At 36.5% G+C, this 19,392-nt stretch overlaps 1 protein-coding gene across 1 annotated transcript in view; it reads left to right on the top strand.

The window, feature by feature from the left end:
• ADA2 (adenosine deaminase 2) overlaps positions 1–19,392 on the top strand; it is a 49,618-nt gene that overhangs the window by 18,366 nt on the left and 11,860 nt on the right. The gene's annotated exons all lie outside the window — the stretch shown is intronic.

Below are 19,392 nucleotides of genomic sequence, written 5' to 3'. Positions count from 1 at the left end.
CCCTTCAGCTAATTAGCTGTCTTCAAAGTCTTGATGAGGGAGCCGAGAGGATGGATTATGAGCAACTTTAGTGTGACTGAATTGTAGCCCATGCATAATGCAAAAACCAAGAAACCACTGCACTTCCTCTTTCACCTCTACCAATTCATTTTTTTAATCAGCTGTTTTTTCCAAAAAATGCTTCTAAATGCTACTAAAGATAAAAAAGGAGTCACGTCACAGGAGAGATAAGAGAATTTCCAATGTGTATGTTATAAAGATTGGAAAAAAGTACATGTATGGTATAGGGGAAAGAGAATTGGCTTTAGGGTTGGAGGAACTGGATTTGGCTCCATGCTGTGCTATTTGCATCCTCTGTGTAATTCTGTAATTTTCACGTGTGGCCTTAGGTAAGTCACTGCCCCCCAGTTTCCTCCTGCACTGTGCCCCAGTGTAAAATGAGGAGACTGGATTAGATCAGGGATTTTTAACCTCTTTTGCATCATGGATCCCTTGGCATTCTCTTGAAACATATAGACCACTTGTCAGAATGTTTTTTAAATAATTGAAAGAAATGCTAATTTTCAGTTAGAGGTTAGGGAAAATAAAACTGTAATTTTTTTCCCCACCCATGTTCATGGACCCCAAGTAGTGCAGCTAGGTGAGAAATCTATGGACCTCTTGGAGCAGGGACAGCTCGCCTCAGAGTTATTATTCATGTATTAATTAACAATTTAATAAAAATACTTATATTTATTGCTCATGTTTTTAGTCTATAGAGTACTTTCCTTATGACATCCCTTTGGCGGGAAAGGTAATCAAACAGAAATGTTCTTATTTTGCTGATAAAGAAACAGAAGCTCAGGGAGGTTGTCAAAAATAAGAGCTTTGGAAAAGACCCTCCAAGTCAATCAGTCCAGTCACCTTATTTAAAGATGACAAAAATCTGAGACCACAAGGGATTAGGTAACTTCCTAAAATCATGCAGCTAATAAATGACAAACTCGGGATTTGAACCCAGGTCTTCCAAATTCAAGACACTAGGCTGTTTGCTTAGGTCTAAACTTTTTTTAGGATCCTCTCTATCTCTAATACTAGAAAATAGGATCATAGATTTAGAGTTGGATGGGACTAGAGGCCATCTAGTTCAGTGCTTCTTAAACTGTATATGGGGTTGTGTAACTGAATGTGGGGGTCATGAAAAATTTGGCAACAGTGAAAGGTTTCTGAATGTGCAATGACAAAAAATTAATTCAAAATCAAATGCATAATGAATCCGAGGTGTTTATAGCAGCACTTGCCTGTGTTGCATCATGCAATTTCATTGCAGCCTTGGTTCTAAACACAAAGCATGAGCACTCTGCACTGTGTATGCAATCACATCATGCAACAGCAAGGAATGCTGCCAGAAACACCTTGGCTCAGATTGGAGACTATTGTATGTTATGAATTGCGGTGTTTTTACTGTACGTACAAAGTTTTCTGCCCTTACAGAAACATAATAGCTTAATTATGGAAAATAAAGACTTTTGATATTTTCCTACAGTCATTCCTCAGCATGTAAGAATCAAACTAGTATATCTTTGGATTGTATTAGAATGTTTGATTCAAAAAATTGCTGTTATCTTCTTCTTTTACAGAAACATAAGTGTTTAATTGCAATAAGTAATGACAAAAGCCCTTTCGTAATATTTCTCTACTATCTCCCCTGTATCTGTATGTAAGTGTGAACATTAATTTTTTAAATTAAACACAAGCAAATTTGATTTCATAAACTAAAGCTAGTATTTATTTGAGGAATTATTAGCAATATTTATTTGTATTTTAGAACAAAAATATTTTTGGATAAGTGGCTAAATTTAGACAGGAGAGGTAAATACTGATGACAATGAGGCAGAGTCTTTGCTACCACATTGTAGTACATCTAAATTGACAAGAAAAAGAAAATATGTCAAATCATTTTTGCAATATGGATTTACTTCTGATAATGATAATGGTGTGGAAAAACCCCTTTGCTTAGCTTAAATTGTAATGAAGTTTTAGCTGCAGAGTGCATGAAACCAGTCAAATTAAAATAAAACCTTAATGCCAGTGTACTACAATAAACCAAAGGAATATTTTGAATGACTTTTAAAATCTTCAAATAAAGAAAAACAGTGTTTTGAGAAATTTGTTATTATCAATGAAAAGTATTTACTTGCATCTTACAAAATTTCTTATTTAATTGTAAAAGCTAAAAAGCTCTATGTGATAGGAGAAGATCTTGTGTTACCTGCTGCTCTTAAAATGTCAGAAGTGGTTCATAGGAAAAAGTATGGGAATGGAATTCATAAAATTCCTTTATTGAATCATACTGTTTCCAAAAGAATTTCTGAAATTAGTAATGACCAGCAGCTTATTACCAGTCTTGAGGGCAGCCCAAAGTTTACAATTCAGTTAGATTAAACAACTGATATTTCTAACATGGCACAGTTGTTACTTTATGTAAGATATGTTTATGAAGGAAGCATACAGGAGGAATTATTGTTTTGCCAAGGGCACACAGGAGGGGAAGACATATATCTTAAAGTTGATGAATTTTTCACAAGTGAAGGTTTATAGTGGAAAACTTGTGTTGGAGTCTGTACAGATGGTCCCAGAGCTATGATGGGAGAGAATGTTGGATTTGTAGCAAAAGTTAAAGCCTGTGACATTGAATATATGACTTTTACTAACTGCATGATCCATTGGGAGGCACTCGTAGCCAAAAAAATATCACCAGAGTTAAATGTTGTGGTTCACAATACTATCAAAATCATTAACTTCATTAAAAGCTGTGCCCTTAAATGGTTGTTTGTTTTCAAACATGATATATTCAAGCAAAGCAAATTCCCCCACTGGCCTTGTTACACTGGGTTCATTATGTCTCTATAAGGAGGTGGATAGCATGTTTTATCATGAGCCTTCTGAAATCACAGTAGGACATTGTGTTGGTCAGAGTTCTAACATCTTTCAGAGCTGTCTTTAGAATATCGTTATTGTATAAATTGTTCTCCTGGTTCTGCTCACTTCATTCTGTATCAGTTCATACAAGTTTTCCCAGGTTTCTCAGGAACTATTTCCTTTATCATTTCTTATAGTAAAATAGCATTCCATCACATTTATTATCATAACTTGCTTAGGCATTCCCTTATTGACGGGCACACCCTCAGTTTCCAATTCTTTGCTGCTGGAAAAAGAGCTATTATAAATATTTTTGTATATGTGGAGTCTTTTGCTCTTTTTTAAAATCTGTTTGAGGATATAGGCCTAATATTGGTATTATGGGGTTGAAGGGCACAGTTTAATAATTTTGGAGGCATAGTTCCAAATTGCTTTCTAGAACAGCTAGACCAATTTATAGTTCTACCAACAGTGAGTTAATATACTTGTTTTCCCACAGCCCCTCCAGCATTTGGCATTTGCCCTTTTTGTCAGCTTTGCCAAAAGGTGTTTTAATTTGCTGCTCTCTTAATGACAGAGCATTTTTCATATGGTTATTGATAATTTGGATTTCTCCTCCGAAAAAAGTCTGTTCATATCTTTTGACCATTTATCAATTGAAGAATGGCTCTTATTCTAATAAATTTGAACCAATTCTATATATCTCTGAAATGAAATTTTTATCAGAAAAACTTGATGCAAAGACTTTTCTCCCATTTGCTGCTACAAAGAGCTGTCATAAATATTTTTTGTACATGGGACCTTTTCCACTTTCTTTGATCTCTTTTGGGTATAGCCCTGGCAGTGGTATAGCTGGGTCAAAAGGCATGCAGTGTTTGGTCATTTTTTGTGTTTAATTCTAAATTGTTTCCATGAATGTTTGTAAAACCTGTACACAGATTCACCATTAGTGCACCAATGTGTCTGTTCCCCCACAGTGTGTACAGCATTTATAATTTTCTTTTTTTCTCAACTTCAACACTCTAATAGGTGAGAAATAGAATCTCAGAATGTCTTTAATTTGCATTTCTTTAATAGGTAGTGATTTGGAGCATGTTTTCATAGGTTTCTTTGCTTGAGAATTACTTGTTCATATCATTACACCATTTATCAATTGGGGAATGGCTCTTTTTCTTATAAATTTATATAATTTCCTTCTGTATCTTAGAAATGAAACATTTCTCAGAGACATTTGCAATAATTTTTTCTCCAGTTAATTGTTTTTGTTTCAATCTTAATTTTATTTGCAAAAACTTTTTGACTTTATGTAATCAAAATTACCTATTTTATATTTTATGATCCTCTTTAATTCCTTATTTGGTTATGAACTTTTATCCAATTCACAGATTCAACTGATATTTTTTCCCATATCTATCTAATTTTCCTATGATATGACCTTTTATATCTAGGTTAAGTACCCATTTGGAGCTTATCTTTGTATAAGTCATGAGGTGTTAGTCTAAATCTAATTTCTTCCATATTGCTATCTAATTTTCCTAGCAGTTTTTATCAGACGATGGACCCTTATCTAAGCAGCTGGGGTCTTTCTTTGTGTTTTATCAAATACTATTAAATGCATTTGCTTCTGTATGTTGTATACCGCATCAGTTCCACTGAAAGATCACTATTAAGGTATCAAATGAGATAATAAGCTAAAAGCACTTAGTACAGTGCTTTAGTAAGCACTATGTAATATAAAATAAGATAGTAAGCACTATATAAATGTCAGCTGCTATTATTGTCATTTTTATTACTTATCACCAATTTTAAAAATAATTACTACTTTGTAGTATAGCTTGAGATCTGTCACGGTTAAGCCCTCTTCATCTCCCTTTCTTTTCATTATTTTTCTTGATATTCCTGACGTTTTTCCCTCCATATGAATTTCATTGTTATTTTTTCTAGTTCTATAGAGTAATTCTTTGGTAATTTGATTGGTATGGCATTGAATAAGCAAATTGATTTAGAATGTGTTGTTGCTTTATTATATTGGCTCCTCATTCCCATGAAAAATTAATGAATAAACAATTAACTATCGTAACTGTGAATGTGAATGGGATTAACTTGTCCAGAAAATCGAAAAGGTTAGCAGAATGGATTAAAAAGCAAAATCCAACAATATTTTTACAAGGAAACGTGAAGTGAAAATATGAAATTTGATAATATAAAGACTTTGAAATATGGAGATTCACCCAGAGCTAAATTAAGGGGTTGAAGATATATATTATCTTATAATTTTTATTAACAAAGAAGAGAAAGAATGAGTCAATGAATTGGGAATGCAACTAAAAATACTAGAAAACTATCAAATTTTTTTATACCATAGATTTATCTATTTTATTGTTTTTTCATAAAATTAGCTTTTAGTTTTATTTATTAGTTCAATAGTTTTCTTAATTTCAATTTTATTTTTTTTATTTTTATTTTTTAGAAGGCAGAGGAAGTATAACATTTATTTATACACCAGGGAATCCAATCCCAGGACCAGTAACCCCAAATCAATGTAGTAGTAATTATATTCCAAAACCAGTAGGGCCACCTTATTGTAGCAACAAGGAAATTATAAGACAGTATTATAGCAAGGAAGCAAGTCATCCTGTAACCTTCCCCCCCCTAGGGCCTTCCTGTAAACAATCACTCCTGAATCCTAACTCTCCCCTCAGCACTCTCTTCAGTTTTTCTGTGGACCACTGGTTCTCTCAATGTCTGCTCTTCAGCGCCTTTTTTAAAAATTAATGAATTAATTTATTTAATATATTTCGTTTTCAGCATTGATTTTCACAAGAGTTTGAATTAAAAATTTTCTCCCCATTTCTACCCTCCCCCCCACTCCAAGATGGCATATATTCTGGTTGCCCTGTTCCCCAGTCAGCCCTCCCTTCTGTCACCCCACTCCCCTCCCATCCCCTTTTCCCTTCCTTTCTTGTAGGGCAAGATAAATTTCTATGCCCCATTGCCTGTGTATCTTATTTTCTAGTTGCATGCAAAAACTTTTTTTTTTTGTTTTTGAACATCTGCTTTCAAAACTTTGAGTTCCAAATTCTCTCCCCTCTTCCCTTCCCACCCACCCTCCCTAAGAAGTCAAGAAATTCAACATAGGCCACATGTGTGTCATTATGTATAACCCTTCCACAATACTCGTTGTGAAAGACTAACTATATTTTGCTCCTTCCCAAACCATCCCCCTTTATTGAATTTTCTCCCTTGACCCTGTTCCCTTTCGAAAGTGTTTGTTTTTGATTACCTCCACCCCCATCTGCCCTCCCCTCCATCATCCCGCCCTTTTAAAAATCTTCTTCCCTCTTCTTTCCTGTGGGGTAAGATACCCAATTGAGTATGTATGGTATTCCCTCCTCAGGCCAAATCTGATGAGAGCAAGATTCACTCATTCCCCCCTCACCTGCCCTCTTCCCTCCTCCCACAGAACTGCTTCCTCTTGCCACCTTTATGTGAGATAATCCACCCCGTTCTATCTCTCCCTATCTCCATCTCTCAATATATTCCTCTATCATCCCTTAATTTGATTTTATTTCTTTTAGATATCTTCCCTTCATCTTCTACTCACCCGGTATCTGCTCTCTCTGTCTCTCTCTGTCTCTCTCTTTATATATATCCACATACATATACATTCACTTATATATATATATATATATATACACATAAACATATAAATATATATATATATATATACGCATATTCCCTTCAGCTACCCTAATACTGAGGTCTCGCGTATCACGCACATCATCTTTCCATGTAGGAATGTAAACAAAACAGTTTACAAGTAAGTCCCTTGCGATTTCTTTTTCTTGTTCTTTTTCTTGATTACCTTTTCATGCTTCTCTTGATTCTTGTGTTTGAAAGTCAAATTTTCTATTCAGCTCTGGTCTTTTCACTGAAAAAACTTGAAAGTCCTCTGTTTTATTGAAAGTCCATATTTTGCCTTGGAGCATGATACTCAGTTTTGCTGGGTAGGTGATTCTTAGTTTTAATCCTAGCTCCATTGACCTCCGGAATATCGTATTCCAAGCCCTTCGATCTCTTAATGTAGAGGCTGCCAGATCTTGGATTATTCTGATTGTGTTTCCACAATACTCAAATTGTTTCTTTCTGGCTGCTTGAAGTATTTTCTTCTTGACTTGGGAGCTCTGAAATTTGGTGACAATATTCCTAGGAGATTTCTTTTTGGGATCTATTTGAGGAGGCGATATGTGGATTCTTTCAGTTTCTATTTTGCCCTGTGGCTCTAGAATACCAGGGAGGTTCTCCTTGATAATTTCTTGAAAGATGATATCTAGGCTCTTTTTTTGATCATGGCTTTCAGGTAGTCCAATAATTTTTAAATTATCTCTCCTGGATCTATTTTCCAGGTCAGTGGTTTTTCCAATGAGATATTTGACATTGTCTTCCATTTTTTCATTCCTTTGGTTCTGTTTTATAATATCTTGATTTCTCATAAAGTCACTAGCTTCTACTTGCTCCAATCTAATTTTTAAGGTAGTATTTTCTTCAGTGGTCTTTTGGACCTCCTTTTCCATTTGGCCAATTCTGCCTTTCAAGGCATTCTTCTCCTCATCGGCTTTTTGGAGCTCTTTTGCCATTTGAGTTAGTCTATTTTTTAAGGTGTTGTTTTCTTCAGTATATTTTTCAGTATTTTTTGGGGTCTCCTTTAGCAAGTCATTGACTTGTTTTTCATGGTTTTCTCACATCCTTCTCATTTGTCTTCCCAATTTTTCCTCTACTTCTCTAACTTGCTTTTCCAAATCCTTTTTGAGCTCTTCCATGGCCTGAGACCAGTTCATATTTTTCTTGGAGGTTTTTGTGGTAGGCTCTTTGACTTTGTTAACTTCTGTCTGCATGTTTTGGTCTTCTTTGTCATCAAAGAAAGAATCCAAAGTCTGAGACTGAATCTGGGTGTGTTTTCACTGCCTGGCCATATTCCCAGCCAACTAACTTGACCCTTGAGTTTTTCAGCAGGGTATGACTGCTTGTAGAGTTTAGACAACTATGTTCCACTCTTGGGGGGATGTGCCAGCTCTTCCACACCAGCACTCCTCCTTCCCCAAGAACCCCCAACCCGGACTGGACTTGATCTTCAGCAGGCTGTGCTCTCCTGCTCTGATCCGCCACTTAATTCCTCCCACCAGGTGGGCCTGGGGCCAGAAGCAACTGCAGCTGTACTTCTGTAGCTGCCCCACCTCCGCTGCCTCCGGGGCAGTAGCGGAACCGTGAACTCCTTCCACTCCCACAGCTTTTCCCACTAACCTTCTCTGTTGTCTTTGGTGTTTGTGGGTTGAGAAGTCTGGTAACTGCTGCAGCTCACCGATTCAGGGCGCTAGGGCACACTCTGCCTGGCTCCTGGTCTGGTTGGTCTGCGCTGCTCACGCTGGGCTCTGCTCTGCTCCCAGCTCCATGCGGGATAGACCTCACCCAGAGACCATCCAGGCTGTCCTGGGCTGGAGCCCTGCTTCCCTCTGCTGTTTTGTGGGTTCTGCAGTTCTAGAATTGGTTCAGAGCCATTTTTTATAGGTTTTTGGAGGGACTCGGCAGGGAGCTCACGCTAGTCCCTGCTTTCCAGCCGCCATCTTGGCTCCGCCCCCCGAAAACTATCAAATTTAAAACCCGAAGTAAGCACTAGAAATCCTGAAATTAAGGAAACAATTAACACAATTAAAAACAAAAACTTTATTGAATTTATAAGTAAAACAGGAATCTGATTTTAAAAATAGACATGCCATTAGCTAATTTGATTTATTTTGAGAGAAAAAACAAAACTAATGGTATCGAAAAAGAAGAAAGAATAAGGAGAAATAAAATGTATTATTAGTAATGATTTTGCTAACTATATGCAGATAATTATAAAGCAGACAACTGAAAAGAAACAGATATGTACAAAAATGTAAAATACCCAAATTAATATAATAAGAAACAGAAATTTTAAGCAGCTCAGTTTCAGAGAAAGAAATTGAACAAACCATAAATGACTTTCTTAAGAAAGAAAGTTCCAGGACCAGAAGGATTAACAAATGAATTCTACCAAGTATTCAAAGAAAAATTAATTCTGATATTACATATATTTTTTACAAAAATATCAAAAGAAGAGATTTTACCAAGTTCCTTCTGTGACACAGATTTGGTCTTTGCATAAACTAGGAAGATTCAAAACAGAAAAAAATACAACTATAACCACTATCTCTAATGAACATAGATGCAAAGATTTTAAATTAAATTTTAGCAAAGAAAATAAAAACATGTCAAAAAACTTTACATTATGAACAAATTATATTTACACTAGGGGTTCTGGGTTGACTGACTCTTAAGAAAACTACGAAGTTAATTAACCATATTAATAAAGAAATAAATAAAAATCACATTTTTACATCAGTAGATTCAGAAAAAGGTTTTTGACAAAATATAACACTTATTTTTTGCTAAAAACACTACATAGCAGGACTAAATGCACCTTTCCTTATAATGATAACCAATATACTTTTTAAAACCAAGCGTTACCATTTTATGTCATGAAAATAAACTAGAATCTTTTTCATTAAATTCAGGAGTGAAAAAGGATGTAAAAAAGGGTTGTCATCACTTCTATTTTTACATAGTACCAGAAGTGTTCATTGTAATGATAAAAAAAGAAGAAATTGAGGGAAAAGCAAAAAATTAATTGAAACAATAATATCAGTAAACTTGTAGGATATTAAATAAACTAATACAAATAATCAATCCTTCTATATAATATAAATAAAACCCAGTAGAAAGAACTATTCCATTTCTAAGAGAAATTCCATTTAAACTTGCTATAAAATATAAAAGTACTTAGGAGCCTACCTTCCAAGATACACAAAAGAACTACATAAATGTAACTGCAGACAGGAAAAAACGTCTCAATTCTACAATTTCTAAGTTATGTACCCATTTGAAGATTATCTTGGTAAGTAGTTTGAGATATTTGTATATACCTAATTTCTGCCAGACAACTTTCCAATTTTTCCAACAGCTTTTTGTTGATTATTGATTTCTTACTCAAATGGCCAGCTCCTTTGGGTTTATCAAACACTAGGCTACTATCCTTACTTGCTTCTATATATTGTGTACCTAATTTGTCCTACTAATTAATGTCTCTATTTTTTAACCAGTACCAAATTGTTTTGATGGTTACTTCTTTGTAATGTAGTTTGAAATTTGTTCCCACTATGCCTTTCCACTTTTTTCATTATTTCTGTTGAAATTTTAGGCCTTTTATTCTTCCAGATGAATTTTGTTGTTAAGTTTTCTAGCTCTATAAAGTAGTTCTTTGGTATTTTGATTGGTATGGCACCTAATAAGTAAATTGATTTAGGGAGAATCATAATTTTTATTATCTTGGTTCAGCCAATCCATGAACAATTAATATTTCTCTAGTTATTTAGATCTGCTTTTATTCATTTAAAAACTTTTGTAGTTGTATTCATATAATTTCTGATTATGTCTTGGCAAGTAGAATGTCAAGTATTGTACACTTTCTATTTGTTAAATGGAATCTCTATCTCTTTCTGGTGGATGTTTTTGGCATATACAAAAATGCTGATGATTTCTGTAGGTTTTATTTCCTGTTGTACAATTTTGGTGAAGTTGTTAGTTGTTTCATTTAGTATTTTACTTGACTCTCAAGGATTCTCTAAGTAAACCATATCATCTGCAAAAAGCAATAATTTTGTTTCCTCTTTGCCTATGCTTATTCCCTCAATGTCTTGTATTATTGTCTATAGCTAACATTTATTTCTAGTGCTATATTGAGTAGTAATGGCCCACAATATATAGAAACAAACTAACATAGCAGCCTAATGTTTGATAAACACAAAGAAGATGGCTGTACTAAGAAATCCATAATTAATAAAAAAACTTATAAAAACTGGAAATCAGTCTGGCAGAAACTAGGTAAAGACCAGTATTTGATATTTATGAAGATAACCTCCAAATGAGTACGTCTGAGATAAATGGATAGCTTTGCTTTATTCCTGATTTTATTGGAAAGTCATCTACTTTATGTCCATCACAGATAATGCAGGTTCTTTGTTTTAGATAAAGTCTACATATCATACTAAGGAATAACTGTTTATTCCTGTATCTAGGTATCTTCCTTTTAGTCAGCTAAGTGGCACAGTGTATAGAGCACTGGGCCTGAAGTTAGTAAGACCTGAGTTCAAATGTGACCTCAGACACTTACTAGCTGTGTGACCCTAGGCAAGTCACTTAGCCTCTGTTTGCCTCCAGTTTCCTTAACTATAAAAGAGGGATAATGCATGTATCTCCCAGAGTTGTGAGGATAAAATGAGATAATATTTGTAAAGTGCCTGGCATATAGTAGGTACTTAACAAATTCTTATCCCCTTCCTTCTCTTTCTTTTCTTTTCCTAAAGAACAGGTGTTGTATCTTGTCAAAAGCTTTTTCTGCATCTACTGAAATAATAACATGACTTTCATTGTTCTTGTTATTAATTTGACCAAGTGTGTTTACAGTTTCCTTAATATCGAACAAACCCTGCATTCTTGGTATAAAACCAAATTGGTCATAGTATATAATCTTTATATGTTGCTGTAGTCTCTTTGGTGAAATTTTATTTTAATTTTTTTCACTGGCATTCCTTAGGGATATTAGTCCATAGTTTTCTTTCTGTTTTGACTCTGTCTGGTTTAGGTATCATATTTGTATCATAGAAGAAATTTGGTAGGACCTCTTTCTTCTTTTTTGGTCTTTTCAGACAGCTTTTGTAGTATTGAAATGAATTGTTCTTATTTGATAGAATTTACTTGTAAATGCATTTGATCCTGGGGTTTTTTCTTTGGGAGATCATGTATAGCTTATTCAATGTCCTTTTCTGAGAATAGGTTAATTCCTTTATTTTTCTGTTTTGTTAATCTGGGCATTTTATATTTTTGTAAATATTCATCCATTTGGCATATAATTGGTTGAACGTTTCTAATAATTTCTTTAATTTCTTCATTGATTTTGGATTATCCTTTTTTTTTTTTTTTTGGCAGGGCAATTGGGGTTAAGTGACTTGCCCAAGGTCACACAGCTAGTACATGTGTCAAGTGTCTGAGACCGGATTTGAACTCAGGTCCTCCTGACTCCAGGGCTGGTGCTCTACTCACCATACCACCTAGCTGCCCCTGGATTATCCTTTTTAATTTCTGATATGAACAATTTTGTACCAACACTTTATTTTAATCCTATATGAATCTTTATGTTTCAGATGTATTTCTTGTAAACAACATTGTTTAATTCTGCTTTCTAATTCATTCTGCTAGTCTCATCCATTTTATGGATAAGTTTATCCCATTGACAATCACAGTAACTGTTGTTAATTAAGTGTTTCTATCCATCCTTTTCTCTTACACTTTTACTTCTATTTTTGTTTCCTGCCCTGTCTTTAAAAAGAAGAAAAGAGTAGTGATAGAATAGTGTGCCCAAGCACCTACGATGTAGATTTGGTTCAGTCCACTTTCACTCCTCTGTCCTTCTCTTTCCTTTGTTCTGTACCCTATCACAGATTCTTAGCCTTTCTTTCTTTTCTTTTAAACCTGTTTTTGAGACCTACCTTTGCTTAAGCTACCTCCCTCTTATTCCCCCAAAGCTCTGCTGGTTTAGAATGACAAAACTTTGGGCTCCGCTTTGGCCTGAGCCTCTTGCTCTGTTTGGTCCCCATGCAAGCTTTAGCCTGGGATGGAAACTGGAATTCAGACCCTGCTCCATTCCTGGCGTCATAGTCACATATTTATATAAATAGCCACTATTTATATCTGAATTTATTCCTTGCATAGTACTCAGACTAGGGCTGGTGACCACTCCTCACCCTGGAATGCCATCATAAATGCAGGTATCCTCTTCAATCTGCCTTGGATCTGTGACCCTGAACTAAGTGAAAACACTTTTCCCGTAAGGTAGATAGTGTAAGTATCATTATAACCTGTTTAACTGATAAGGAAACTGAGGTTTAGAGAGCTTTAGTGACTTGTCCAAGGACTCACATAGCCAGTAGTGTCAGAGCCAAGATTTGAACTCAGAGCTCTGAGTTCATGTCCTGAGTTCTTTGTACCACAACTCACTCCCATCTCTTTTATCCTCATTCTGCTACAATCCAGCTGTCTCCTAAGCTATGCCAACTTTGCTGTTGGAGTGCTTTTTAGCTCTTAGACTCTAGGTGGGTTTTGTAGGCTTCTGCAAGGGTTTAATAGTTAGCTAAAATACTAGCATTTACATAACTTTTAAAAGTTTGCAAAACACTTTGTATATGTTAATGCATTTGATCCTTATAGCAACACTGAGAAGTTGTTGTTCCTTAGTCCTCCTTTATAGATGAGGAAACTTAGACCAAGAGATGTTAAGTGACTTGCTGGGGGTCACACAGCTAGTAAGTGTTTCTGGTTAGGATTTGAACTCAGGCCTTTCTGACTCCAAGTCCCCTCTATCCCCTTCATCACATAGTTATCTGCTTATGGGAAGGCTGTAAGAAGGGCAGTTTAAGCATTAGTTTACTAGAAAGCAGCAGCAGGCAAGGAAACAATCTTGAATGTATTCATACCACCTGAAACTCTGGAGTCACATTTCTTCTTTGTGGCACTCTGTTCTATGGGAATCAGCATTGGGGTTTGGGACCATGCAAAACAAGGTTTTGTAACGCTTCTCCAGCAGGAAGCACTGCAACAGGCCTGTGGCCCTCCAGCCGCTTGCACCTGCCAAAGGATTTCAGGTGGGCCCACAAAAAATGTAGAGGATGTGAAAGAAAGTAAAGATGTAACAAGTGCTTTGTCCATACCTTGCTTAACCCACCTTCCACTAGTTACTACTGTGCCCATCATGTAACTTGGTGGATGGGTTGCCATTGCACATGCTCTCCTGTTTTTCATGTGAGCCCACAGCAACCATCTATTGTCAGTCCGTCTCTGTTCTGGGAGGAGCACGAGTTGTATCTTCTAAAACCTGAAAAATATATTAAAATTTGTACCGCTTAGCAAAGTAATTTTTTTTGACATTAAGGTGATTTCATGAGAAATAAAAAATCTTAAGTAATAAGTGTAATTAATTGATATTAATTGAAATTTCCCTTTTTAAAAATACGGTTTATTTGCAAAGTAGTTTAATCATTAATTAATTATACCTTTACTTGGAAAGTGAGCTGCTAAACACCTATCTGCAGCCTGAAGAAGTTTAGCCTATTTTAATTTTGGTCCTTACCTACTGCCAAGTTGTGTAGGTCTGTACTACAATAACAATTATGAGTCACTGATTTTACTCTTCCCCCCTCTTTCCAAGATTGTTTGTATGCATAAGGAATTTGTGTATAGTCTTTACTTAAGCAAATATTTGGTACTGGAATTCAATTATCATTGAATTTCAGAGTTGGAAGAGGACATCTAGTATAGTCTGCACCTGAACAAGAATGCCCTCTACATTATACTCAGCCTTTGCTTAAAGACTTCCAGTAAAATGAGGGTCACGTTACCTCTTGAAGCAGCTCAATCATTCCACTTTTGGATAGGCCTAATTATTAGAACATCTTCCCCAGCAAGAAGCCAAAATTTGCTTCTTTTTTTTATTAAGATTTTTTATTTTTAGTTTACAACACTCAGTTCCACATGATTTTGAGTTCCAGATTTTCTTCCCTCCCTCCCCCCCTCCCTCCCCCCCTCCCTCCCCAAGACAGCATGGAATCCGATATATCTTCTACATATAACTTTGCATTAAACTTATTTACACACTAGTCAATTTGTAAAGAAAAATTATGATCAATGGAATGAACCATGGGAAAGAAAAACCAAAACCAAAACCAAAACCAAAACAAAAGAGAAAAAAAAGGAGAGCAAACAGTTTGCCTCAATCTGCATTCAGTCTCTATAGTTCTTTCTCTGGATGTAGACAGCTCTCTCCATTATGAGTCCTTTGGAGTTGTCTTTGACTCTTGTATTGCTGAGAAGAGTGAAGTCTATCAAGGTTAGTCATCATGGAATCCATATATCTGTGGTTGTGTATAATGTTCTCCTGGTTCTGCTCCTCTCACTCAGCATTATATTGTGTAGGTTTTTCCAGGTTATTATGAAGTCTGTATCTTCCCCATTTCTTCTAGCACAATAGTATTCTATTACATTCATATACCACAACTTGTTCAGCCATTGCCCAGTTGATGGGCATTCTCTTGATTTCCAGTTCTTTGCTACTACAAAAAGAGCCACTATAAATACAAAATTTGCCTCTTTTTGACTCTATTCTTTGTTCTTAGTTCTGAGCTCTGGGCCTAACCAGAACAAGTCTAATTCATCTTCCCCACACAATAGTCCTTCATATGTTTGAATACCATTATCATGTGTCCCTTAAATCCTCTCTTCTCCAAGCTAAACCTCCCTGAGTCCTTCAACAGATCCCCACTGTGGCAGGAGTTCTAGTCCCTTTACCCTCTTGGTTACCTTCCTCTGGATACTCTGTAGCTTATCAGGGTTTTTCCTAAAATATGGTGCCCTGGACTCAACTCCACACTCCAGATGTGCTCTGGTCAGAAGAACTCTCACATCAAAATGCTTAATGCTATGTTTCTATTAGAGCTTGGATTCTGCTTGATATAACCTTTGAAAACTGAAAGTCATTTCCACCATAACAAGGTATCTGGGCAGGACTTTAGTGGAAATAACATATAATTAAGATGTACTGGTGGGGGACGTTGCAAGAGTTCAAGAAAGGGGGAGATTGATGAGCCAGCTGTAATATAGTTGAAAGAATATTGGATCTGGAGTCAGAGGATGTGAACAAGGCCCTTTACCTTACCTTTCTGGGTTTTAGCTTCCTCAGCAAGAAGATGAGAGGTTAGATTAAATTATCTTTAATGGCCTTTCCTTTTCTAAATGCCATAATCCTATGAGTAGTGTAGGGAAGACTTCATGGAGGAGGTACCCTTTGAACAGATTAAACAGAAAGATGAATCTTGGAGAATAACAAGAAGTTGCTATGCTTTAAAATTCCTTCTTCCAGATAATGGGTCAGCAATAGATAAAGGTTGAGACCTCATGGAAAGCTCCAGCAGTAGCCTTAGTATATTATCTCTCCCACTCACAGGTCAAGCAGTAGGTCAGTGTTCTTAATACCGGGCCAAAGTGCTGTGGTGCTTTTTTTTGTGGACATAGAAACTGGTGTTGGGAGGTGGGGTTTTGAAATGTCAAGCAATGTACTGCAACAGAGGAAACAATGGAGCCTTGGGGCTGAAAGGGAAGGGACTGCCCCTCCCCCCAGCTTCTGTAGCTCTGGGAGAAAGAGGAAAGCTGAAGCCATCTCATCCTGAAAACAAAAGAGCACTTGGTTCAAAGAGGTATTAGTGGCAACAGCCACTAGCCTGTTGAGAAAACGGGTGGTACCCTGGATTTGTAATCATTATCATCATCATCATCATCATCATCATCATCATCATCATCATCATCGTCATTGTCACCATCATTATTTTGACAAATGTTACTTCAAGGTTAACAGTGTTTTCCCCACAATAAAACAACTTTGTGAGAAAAGTAATGGCAGAATCAGAATCTGAATAAATAGAGTTATTCTGATTTTGAAGACAAGGAAACTTAATCTAAGAGAAATAAAATAATATTCATGGTCACTAGAAAGGATCAGTGCCCACATTTGAACCTGGACTTCCTGATTCTTAGTCTAATGTTCTTTATTACTGTGAGCCAGGTTATTGAAATAGAGGGGAGCCAGTAGGCAACATGATGAAGTAGAAATCAATCAACAAGCATTTATTATGCACTTATTATGTATCAAGTGAAGTGCTAATTGCTGGGAATACAAAGAAAAAGCTTCTAGGAAAAACCACTTTGGCATTTGTGTGGAGGGTAGATTGAAATGGGGAGAAGGGAGGTGGAAAGATAAGGATGGATGCACTGGTCTGGGTGTGTCAAGGCCCTGAATCCTTGTTCAAAGCCTGGGCAACCTTGGACGATTTACTGAACCTCTTTAGGCTTCATTTTCCTTACCTATATAGGACTCTGGTTGTGTTGCCTTCCTAAAGCCACAGAAAGGCATTGAGTCCATCACTGTACTAATTATCCTCCAAAGGAACACAGTATTTGAATTATCCACCAGGGGATGCTCTCCTTGAGCTATCAACCCAGCCTTGTTAGTTACTCTCTGGTAGTACATGAGGTACCACTTTCTAAAGGGCTACACAGTATTTCCTTTGGCCATCACACGGTGCTCAGCTGATTGGTTGCACTCTATACTTATGTGTGGTCAAGGCACTAAAGCAACTTTGATTAACCCCTCATTGACCAGATCTGACAGGATGAGATGGAAATCTACCCCATGCCGTGAATTGATTCCTCTTTCTCCATTTACTTCACATTGCCTTCATAGATTCAATTCAGCTTGCTGAGATCACATAGTTTGTTGTACTTAGGATAAAGTGAAAGGGAAACTAGATCAAAGACAACTCCAACTGTCCCTGGGCTCTGTTTCCTTGCCCTTCCAGATCTTTGGGTGTGGCTGGGGGGAGTGTACCCAAGACTTGTACACACCCAAGACTTAAATTATGAGCAAGAAATAAGAGGAGGGACTTCCATTTCCCATCTCATACTTCCAGTCTGAAAAAGAAATCAACTTTCCCAGCTAACCAGCTCAATGGGATTCATAGTTTCTGATAGTCATAACAACTCTGAATGTTTTTTCTTTGTGACTGAGATAATTTCCTTTGGATTACTGTCATTGCTCCAGGCTTGGAGGCTGTGTTCATGTTGTTATGCTTTCTGGCTGGTGCTGATCATGGTATCTACCCTCTCTCCTTGTGGTCACCAGTTCTCCTTGGCAGTTCAAATCACCAGGGCAGAAGAAGGAAGAGAGGAAGCAAAAAAGGGACAGCTCATTGCCACAATGTACATATAAACTTCCCTTTTTCTCATCACATGATTTCTGCCCTATTGCAAGTAAGAGGTCACTGATGCCTTCAGGTGAAAGGGGGAAAGAATAACTACCCTCTATGTGGGTGACATTCAGAAACAACTCTGCCAGTCTGTCTCTTTCTCTGAATAGCTCCTTCAGGTGTGTGTGTGGTGGGGGGGAGGGTAAGGGGATAAATAATAATTCAAAGAGATAAAGCACAAAGCAAATTTGCTCAGATTCAAGGAAAAAACTCAACAAAGCCTTTTGTTTGCTTGGGAGAGGCCAAACTCAGTTGTTCCTATGCACACCAAGGAGGTGTGTGTGTGGTGCACAATGCTCCCACCACACTTGAAATTAAATGCCTTGCTGGCAATTGCTCAGGGTCTAATTCCATAGATGGGCACCCAGGCTGTGTGGACAATAGCCAGTGTCCTAGTAGTGAATTTGAGTCAAGAATGGAACCAATCCTCCTGATATGGGGAAAAGAGCTGAATCTAGTTTTTCTATTAGTATATGTCTTTCTTTTGGGTATTATTTCTTATATACCTTTCCACCTTTGTCCCTCTTCACCACTGCCATGTTTTTTTAAAAATTATTTTGAACTTAGTAAATATCAAATAAAATAAGCATTTCCATATACGTAGTAGAACAGAGAAAGAAAAGCATGCATGAAGCTGAAAATATCTGTTACAGCTTGCTTTTCTTCTTAGGTATGTAATAAATTCAATATGTAACTTTAAGGCTGTCCTGTTTGTCTGTGATTCCTTTGGGCTTTCTTTCTGTTTTTTTCCTTGCATTTAAACATGTTTCAATAAACCTCTTTTTCTTTCATTTTTTTTTGGGAGAAGCGGGGGCAACTCTATCCTAACCAACTGCTGGCCACTCCATGAAAAAGAGTACATAAGATCTTGATACCTTTATAACAAATATACATAGTCAAGCCAAATAAATTCCTGCAATGGTCATAATCAAAACTATATGTCTTATTCTGCGACTTAAGTCCATCATCTCTTTGTTAGGAGGTGGGTAGAATGTTTCATCACGGGTCCTCTGGAATAGTGATTGGTCATCTTTCAGAGTTGTTTGTCTTTACAATGTTGTTATATAATGTTCCTGTTTATGCTCACTTCACTTTGCATCAGTTCGTATAAGTCTTCCAGGATTCTCTGAAACTATCCCTTTCATCATTTGTTACATAGCACGATAGTGTTCCATTACATTGATATACAATAATTTGCCAGGTAATTCCTAATAGGTAGCAACTTAGCTTCCAGTTTTTTGCCATTACAAAAGGTCTGCTATAAATATGTTTTCACTTTGGGGTCCTTTTTTTTTTCTTTGATCTCTTTGTGATATAGGCCTAGTAGCTGGGTCAAAGGTTTAGTTAATGACTTTTGGGCATAGTTTTGAATTGCTTTTCAGAATTGTGGTACCAATTCACAACTCCCCTCAGCCCTTCCAAAAGCTCTCACTTTCCAGTTTTTCTTTGTCATTTTTGCCAATCTGATGGGTGTGAGGTGGAACTTCAGTTGCTTTAATTTACATTT

This window comes from Trichosurus vulpecula, chromosome 5 (genome assembly GCF_011100635.1).
Source record: "Trichosurus vulpecula isolate mTriVul1 chromosome 5, mTriVul1.pri, whole genome shotgun sequence".
In the NCBI taxonomy this organism is placed as follows: Eukaryota; Metazoa; Chordata; class Mammalia; order Diprotodontia; family Phalangeridae; genus Trichosurus; species Trichosurus vulpecula.
The sequence above is the reverse complement of the archived record's forward strand: the minus strand, read 5'-3'. Positions and strand labels throughout refer to the sequence as shown.